Below are 8,304 nucleotides of genomic sequence, written 5' to 3'. Positions count from 1 at the left end.
AGAGGAGAGGAGAAGAGAAGGGAAGAGAAGGGAAGGGAAGGGAAGGGAAGAGAGGACACTGTCCTACCAGAAATGTTTTGCAGAGACAGATTGAAGAGACAACAGACTAGAAAGGTAGAGCACACATTCCATGTCCAGAGAATGAGGAGGATACAAAAGATTAGAACATATTCCCAGGCTACAAGAAGTGGCCAATTTGGGATCCATACCCCCCACTACTAGAAGTCTCAGAGTTGTGCCCACAGCACCCTGGGGCCTCCCCTGGTTCCAGGTCTCTGCTCAGTACTAGAGATGCCTCCCACTTCCTCTGAATTCTGTTACCCCTCCCCTGCTCGCCCTGTCTCTGATACCCACTGTTAACATTCTGTCTAAACTTCACCTCACAATTACCTGACAACAGCCAAGTATGCTCCACCCCACAGTTACCTGGCAACAGCCAGGTAGACCTGACCCACTATAAAAGGGGCTGCTTGCTCTCTCCTTTCTCTAGTTCTCTCTTGTTCTCTCCTCTTGCTTTCTTGGTCCATTGCCTTACCCCTCTCTCTATTCCCTTCCCCGTCTCTCCACGTGCTCATGACCGGCCTCTACTTCTCTACTTTCTCCTTCTCTCTGCCTTTCTCTGCCTCTACTACTCTCTTAACTCCCCTCCCCATGCCCTGAATAAACTCTACTCTAGACTATACCATACCATCATGTGGCTGGTCACTCAGCAGGAAGGGATGCCTTGGCATGGGGCCATTGAGACATCCCCTTCTCTCATACCTCACCACACAACCCAATAGAACATATCCCCTTCTCTCTTTATCTTTTTATAAACACATCACCAACCCTGCCTTGAGAGGCCAAACCTGCTCAACCTTAAACAGGCCTCCATTTTAAAAGAAAAAAAAATACAGCCTGAACACTTGACCCAAGCTGTGCCCAAGTACATGGAAGGACCTCACAGCTTGTCCTTGGCCAGAGTTACTCTCTAGCAACAGTTAGTCAAAGATTCCTCTGATTATTTCAGATGTTCTTTCAGATTATTGGTGATTGTGTATGGACTTGCTTCAGAGTACCCACCAGTTGGCTTACAATAGTTTTTCTGTTAGATACTTTCCAGGCTGGACACCCCCTCACTAACTGCCATCCCCTATGAAACCTCGTCCTGCTGAGGGTTCGAGGCTGCTTCACCTTCCTGTTCTGTTGTGTCCGGGTTGGGTTGGAGGAGAGTCGAAGCCTGAGCTTATAATAAAGAGCCCCTAATGCTTTGACATTGGAAATGGATCTTTCGGTGCACTTCCTGGCACAGCAGCCCTACACCCACCCCCACCAGTCTCCCACCAGGTGTCCTACCTGCATCCACCTTCAATATGAGTTGTATTTCCCGTTTTGATCCCCACCCCCAATGCCCATCAAGTCCCTGCAGGACTAAGCACATACTCTCCCACTAAGGCCAGGCAAGGTGGTCCATTTAGTAATATCAGTTCCAAAGGCAGACAGGCATCATGCTCAGGGACAGCCCTTGCTCCATTTGTTTGCGCACCTGAGATGGGACATCTGATTGGTGCAGGTAGCCTAGGTCCAGCCTGTGCTCACTGTTTGTTTGGTGACTCTGGGAACCTCCAGACTTTGAGACTTTGATCTTAGCCATGCCCACCAGCAGTGTTCCCCTTGCTTCATGACCTTGCTAATAAGTGCTGTCCTTTGAGACTTTGATCTTAGCCATTCTGATGGGTATACAGTGGAATCTCAGAATGGTTTTGATTTGCAAAACCTTGACAAATGAGGAGGTTGAACATTTCTTTAGGTGCTTCTTAGCCATTCAAGAGTCCTCTGTTGAGAATTCTCTGTTTAGCCCTTTATCCTATTTTTTAACTGGGTTTTTTTCGATTGTTGGTGTCTAACTTCTTGAGTTCTTCCCATATTTTGGATATTAGCCTTCTGTCTGATGTAGGATTAATGAAGATCCTTTCCCAATCTGTAGACTGTCCTTTTGCCCTAATGACAGTGTCCTTTGACTTACAGAAGCTTTTCAGTTTCACACGGCCCCATTTATTAATTGTTTACCCCAGTGCCAGAACCATTAGGAACTTCTGCTCAGGAAGTTGTCTCCTTTATCAGTGATTTCAAGGCTATTCCCACTCTCTGTTCTGAGAGACCAATTTTTTTTGTTGGTTATTTTAATTATTTACATTTCTACAAACTCCCTATCCCAGCCCCCAGCCCCCCGCCTCTATGAGGGTGCTCCCCCCACCCATCCACTCCCTCCTCATCACCCTAGCATTCTCCTAAGCTGGGACATTGAGCCTCTACAAGTCCAAGGGCCTCCCCTCACACTGGTGCCAGATAAAGCCATCCTCTGGTATATATGCAGCTAGAGCCATGAATCCCTCCATGGATACTTTGGTTGGTGGTTTAGTCCCTAGGAGCTCTGGGTGGTCTGGTTAGTTGATACTGTTCTTCTTATGAGACTGCAATCCCCTTCAGCTCCTTTAGTCCTTCCTCTAGCTCTTCTATTGGAGTCCCCGGGCTCAGTCTGATGGTATCTGCATCAGTATTAGTCAGATGCTAGCAGAACCTCTCAGGGGACAGCCATGCCAGTCTCAGTGAGTAAATAGCATGTGTGTTCTTTTGTGACTGGGTTACCTCACTCAGGATGATATTTTCTAGTTCTATCCAATTGCCTGTGAATATCATGAAGTCATTGTTTTTAAAAGCTGAGTTGTGTAAATATACCTTAGCCAGGGTCTTTTTGATTTGCATTTCTCTGGTGACTAAGGATGTTGAACATTTCTTTAGGTACTTCTCAGCCATTTGAGATTCCTCAGTTGAAAACTCTTTGTTTATCTCTGCTCCCCATTTTTAATAGGGTTTTTGATTCTCTGGAGTCTGACTTCTTGAGTTCTTTGTATAGATTGGATATTAGCTCTCTATTGGTTGTAGGCTTGGTAAAGATCTTTTAACAATCTGTGGGTCACTGTTTTGTCCTATTAACAGTGTCCTGGGCTGGTGAGATGGCTCAGCGGGTAAGAGCACCGACTGCTCTTCCAAAGGTCCCGAGTTCAAATCCCAGCAACCACATGGTGGCTCATAACCATCTGTAACAAGATCTGATGCCCTCTTCTGGAGTGTCTGAAGTCAGCTACAGTGTACTTACATAAATAAATAAATCTTAAAAAAAAGAAAGCACATATTTTAAAAAAAAAAAAAAACAGTGTCCTTTGCCTTACAGAAGCTTTTAAATTTTATGAGGTTCCATTTGTCAATAGTTGACTGTAGAGCCTGAGCCATTGGTGTTCTGTTCAGGAAATTTTACCCTGTGCCGATGTGTTCGAGGTTCTTTCCCACTTTCTCTTCTATAAGATTCAGCGTATCTGGTTTTATGTGGTGTTCCTTGATCCACTTGGACTTGAGCCTTGTACAAGGAGATAAGAATGGATCAATTTGCATTCTTCTGCATACTGACCACTAGTTCAACCAGCACCGTTTGTTAGAAATGCTGTCTTTTTTCTACTGAATAGTTTTGGCTTTTTTGTCAAAGATCAGGTGACCAGAGGTGTGTAGGCTTATTTCTGGGTCTTAAATTGTATCCCATAGATCCACCTTTCTGTCTCTGTGCCAATACCATGTGTACTGCTGTGTAGTACAGCTCCAGGTCAGGTACTGTGATTCCTCCAGAGGTTCTCTTGTTGTTGAGAATAGTTTTTGCTTTCCTGAATTTTTTTTTTTGTTATTCTAGATGAATTTGAGAATTGCTCTATCTCTGTGAAGAAGTGAGTTGGAATTTTGATGAGGATTGCACTAAATCTGTACATTGTTTTTGGTAAGGTGTCCATTTTAATATGTTAATCCTGCCAATCCATGAGCATGGAAGATCTTTCCATCTTCTGAGATATTTTTCAATTTCTTTCTTCAGAGACTTGCAGTTCTTGTATTATGGATCATTCCCTTGCTTGGTTAGAGTCACACTAAGGTATTTTATACTCTTTGTGATGGTTGGGAAGGGTGTCGTTTCCCTAATTTCTTTCTCAGCCCATTTATCCTTTGAGTAGAGAAAGGCTACTGATTTGTTTGAGTTAATTTTATATTCTGCCCCTTTGCTGAAGTTGTTTATCAGCTGTAGGGGTTGTCTAGTGGAATTTTGGGGGTCACTTAAGAATACTATCATATCATCTGCAAATAGTAATATCTTGACTTCTTCCTTTCCAATGTGTATCCCTTTGACCTCCTTTTGTTGTATAATTGCTCTAGCTAGAACTTTGAATACTATATTGGATAGAGAGTGGGCAGCCTTGTCTAGTCCCTGATTTTAGCGGGCTTACTTAGTTTCTCTCCATTTAATTTGATATTGGCTATTGGTTTGCTGCATATTGCTTTTGTTATGTTTCAGTATGTGCCTTGAATTCCTGATATTTGCAAGGCTTTTAACATGAAGGGGTGTTGTATTTTATTAATGGCTTTTCCAGCATCTAATGAGATGATCATGGGTGGGTTTTATTTTTGTTTTTGTTTTTGTTTTTAGTTTGCTTATATAGTGGATTACATTGATGGATTTCCGTATATTGAACCATCCCTATATCCCTGGGATGAAACCTACTTGATCATGGTGAATGATCATTTTAATATGTTCTTGAATTCAATTTATGAGAATTTTATTGAACATTTTTGCATCAATATTCATAAGGGAAATTGCTTCTGATGTTCTCTTTCTTTGTTGGGTCTTTGTATGGTATAGGTATCAGCATAACTGTGGCTTCATAGAATGAATTGGGTAGTGTTCCTTCTGTTTCTACTTTGTGGAATAGTTCGAAAAGTATTGGTATTAGGTCTTCTCTGAAGGTCTGATAGAACTCTGCACTAAAACCATCTGGTCCTGGGGTTTTTTTGGTTGGGAGACTTTTAATGACTGCTTCTATTTCTTTGGGGGTTATGAGACAGCTTAGATGGTTTATCTGATCCTGGTTTAACTTTGGTACCTGGTATCTGTCTAGAAAATCATCCATTTCATTGAGATTTTCCAGTTTTGCTGAGAATAGGCTTTTGTAGTAGAATCTGATGATTTTTAAAAAATTTCTTCAGTTTCTGTTGTTATATCTTCATTTTCATTTCTCATTTTGTCAATTTAGATACTGTCTCTGTGACCTCTGGTTAGTCTGGCTAAGGGTTTATCTATCTTGCTGATTTTATCAAAGAACCAGCTCCTGGTTTGGTTGATTCTTTGTTTCCACTTGGTTGATTTCAGCCTTGAGTTTGACTATTTCCTGCCTTCTACTCCTCTTGGGTATATTTGTTTCTTTTTATTCTAGAACTTTCACCTGTGCCTTTAAGCTGCTAGTGTATGATCTCTCCAGTTTTTTTTTTTTCTTTTTTCTTTTTCCTGGTACTAAAACTGTCTTTTATTGTTTGTTTATTTTTACATTTACTTTAAAAGACTTAAGACACAATCAGTAAAAACAAAGTAAATTAGATGCTAAATGTGAAGAGAGGCAAGACGGTATCCAGGGTCTGAGACATCCTAGGAGCTACATTTATGAACTCTTCTCAAGTTCTAGGGCACATAGGCCGACAGGCCAGCTGAAGGGTGGACACTGAGCAGACAGATAACTGTACCATATGTAGTGAAATTTTTGGTAACCCATTAAAGAAGCAAGAATATCTAAAAAGATCTTTACCAAAGCAATGGTCCCTTGACTCTTAAGTCATCTTAGGGGTCACTAGTGTTTAAATCAGTAGGAGCAGCATCTAGATACCTGGAGAGATTTTTAAACTTCATAGACTATCAAGTACAATAAATGCATATATAAGAAAATGTCATAAAGTTATGCAAATATTAACTATGTACAATGGTCCTAAAATAAGCTACTTCTAGAATCTAGATACTATAAGTCATATTAACTAAATAAATATATCTAGTTAACACTTCCCATACAAATTAATGCTTTGAGCTTAGACCACCACAACACTGGCCATCTAGTTTCAAAGCTTCAACGATGTGTGCAGCAGATGGGCAATCTTTAGGAGCCTCATTAGTACACACACAGAAGTGTTCAATGACCTTCTGGTAGGATTCATCCAGTTCTTCCATGTTGATGGATAGCCTTGTCCCCAGAGTTGCATAGTATGCTTCATCATCAAAGTCACTTTCATCAAAGGTTGCATCTTCATCAACATCATCATCTGGAAGATTGATGTGTGGAATACATAAACTCATCATTTCCCACAGAGTAAGGCCAAAAGCAAACATATCTGCCCTGTCAGTAATGATGCCATTTTCTTCCAGTACTTCCTTGGGTTTCCATGGCTCAGTACCAGTATAACAGGCCTCAGGATCAGTCACAGTCATATTTTCATCCAACACAGAGAGACTTCTACATCACAGATTTTACTTGTTTCAAAACCACCTTTAATTAAAACATTTGAAGACTTTATGTCTCCATGAAGCAGCTTCTTTTCTTGATGCGGATACTTTAGCCCTCTGGCCATGTGCAAAGCAACTCTGAGAATTACAGCTGCTGGAAAAGGACTTCCACTGTCTTTGTCCTGCTCTTCTATTAAGTCATTCAGGGACTTTTCGTCTCCATACTCCATAGCAGGGCACAGACTACCAGCTCTGGCTTCAGTGAAAGCACGACACCCTATAATGTCTGGGTGACTAGGGTTTTTTAAAATCATAGCTCCATCAGTTAGTCTCTTCTGATACACAGTTCAATAATGATCATCACATAAAGGATTTACCTTTTTCACAGCCCAAGGAGAATGAGACAACCCTCTCAGACATCTTTTCATTAGGTAAACGTGACCCCAGTTCCAAAGCCAAGCTTCTGCATAAATGGAGAGGCAGGGATGTTTACACATGGAGTTGAACATAATACAGATTTCCTTTTTTCAGATAATTTATTTGGTGTCTTGAAATTATTGATTCCTTCCATTGTAGCAATCATGCTAGGACCTTGCTGAGTCTGGACTATGTCTTTAACATATGATTTCCAGGTTGTTGTTTTCCTGCAAATAAACTTCATCCTTTTTTTTTTTTTTAATTTCAAGTGCAGAAAACTGCTAGTCAGTTGTCACAGAGAGCAGCTCCAACCTGGATCAGCTGTTTCTTTCAGTTTGTAAAGCTCTAACCACACTGTTTCAACAAAAGAACCGATTCTGCATTGACTTTAGCAGACTGGCTTCATCGGCTCTTTTGCTTGCCTGCTTTTTTGTTTTCTGAGACGGTGATTCTGACAGACCAGCTTGTCCTGCTTGAACTTGCTATGTGGCCAAGGATGCTTTTGAACTTCTGATCTTCTGGCCTCCCTCCTGAGTGCTAAGACCATGAAGACCTGCTTATGCCATGCTGGGGATGGAATGCAAAGCTTCATGCAAACAACTAAGTCACATCCCTGCACCATGTTAGGGATGTCTGGTTTTCCAGGACTTACTTTGAGAATTTTAATGCTTTTCTTCCTTTCTAGAGTATCGTCTCCCTCCTCTCCTTTCTTTTTGGCTGCTGCATTCTAATTCTCTTTGAGGTTGTGTCCTTGCCACTGATTGCTAGAAGGACGGTGAGACTATTTAGGAAAGAAGACAAAAAGATTTTTTTATCTCGTTGCTTCTGTATTTCCAAACAGTCAGTTCAACATGGTCCTGGACATGCCACAAGTTCTGACGTCCTGAGGTCTTTAGGTTCCCTGTCCCCAACTCAAGATACAGAGATGCTAGTGAGCAGGGCTGGGAGGGTGGGGGTGGGGAGGTGAGCATGGTGGGTGTAAAGACACAGGAGACTGTGTAGTAAGCAGCTCCTTTATTGAAATGGCAATGGTTGGCTAGGGAAGTCAGGGAAGAGGGGAGGAAAAGAGCCCCACTTTCTTTTTGGAGGCACTTAGAGCTATGAGTTTTCCTCAGCACTGCTTTCATTGTGTTGGATAAGCTTGAGTATGTTGTGCCCTCATTTTAATTAAATTCTAAATATGTGAGCCTATGGGTACCATTTGTATTTAAATCTTCACAACAAAATGGAGAGAGCTCTTATATACCCTTGATGCTAGTAAGTGCGTTCTTAGCCCTTTGGTTGGTGGGAACTACCATTTTGTTAAGCTAACACCCCCCAAAAAGGTTTTTAATCTATCAGTCATAGAAGGCTAGGTCACCTATAGGGTTGCAGACCCCTTCAGCTCCTTGGGTAATTTCTCTAGCTCCTCCATTGGGGGCCCTGTGTTCTATCCTGTAGATGACTGTGGGCATCCACTTCTGTATTTGCCAGGCACTGGCATAGCCTCACAAGAGGGTCCTTTCAGCAAAATCTTGCTGGCATATGCAATAGTGTCTGGGTTTGGT

The 8,304-nt window shown here is 41.7% G+C and overlaps 2 pseudogenes; both read right to left on the bottom strand.

Annotated features, from left to right (window-relative positions):
• Positions 1-1,633, bottom strand: part of LOC110316190 — a 3,707-nt pseudogene extending 2,074 nt beyond the window's left edge.
• A 4,281-nt stretch (positions 1,634-5,914) lies between these two features.
• On the bottom strand, positions 5,915-6,911 carry LOC110317272 (annotated as a pseudogene).
• Positions 6,912-8,304: the final 1,393 nt, after the last annotated feature.

This window comes from Mus pahari, chromosome 2 (assembly GCF_900095145.1).
Source record: "Mus pahari chromosome 2, PAHARI_EIJ_v1.1, whole genome shotgun sequence".
Lineage (NCBI taxonomy): Eukaryota > Metazoa > Chordata > Mammalia > Rodentia > Muridae > Mus > Mus pahari.
Note: the sequence above shows the minus strand (reverse complement) of the source record. Positions and strands in the feature narration are given on the sequence as shown.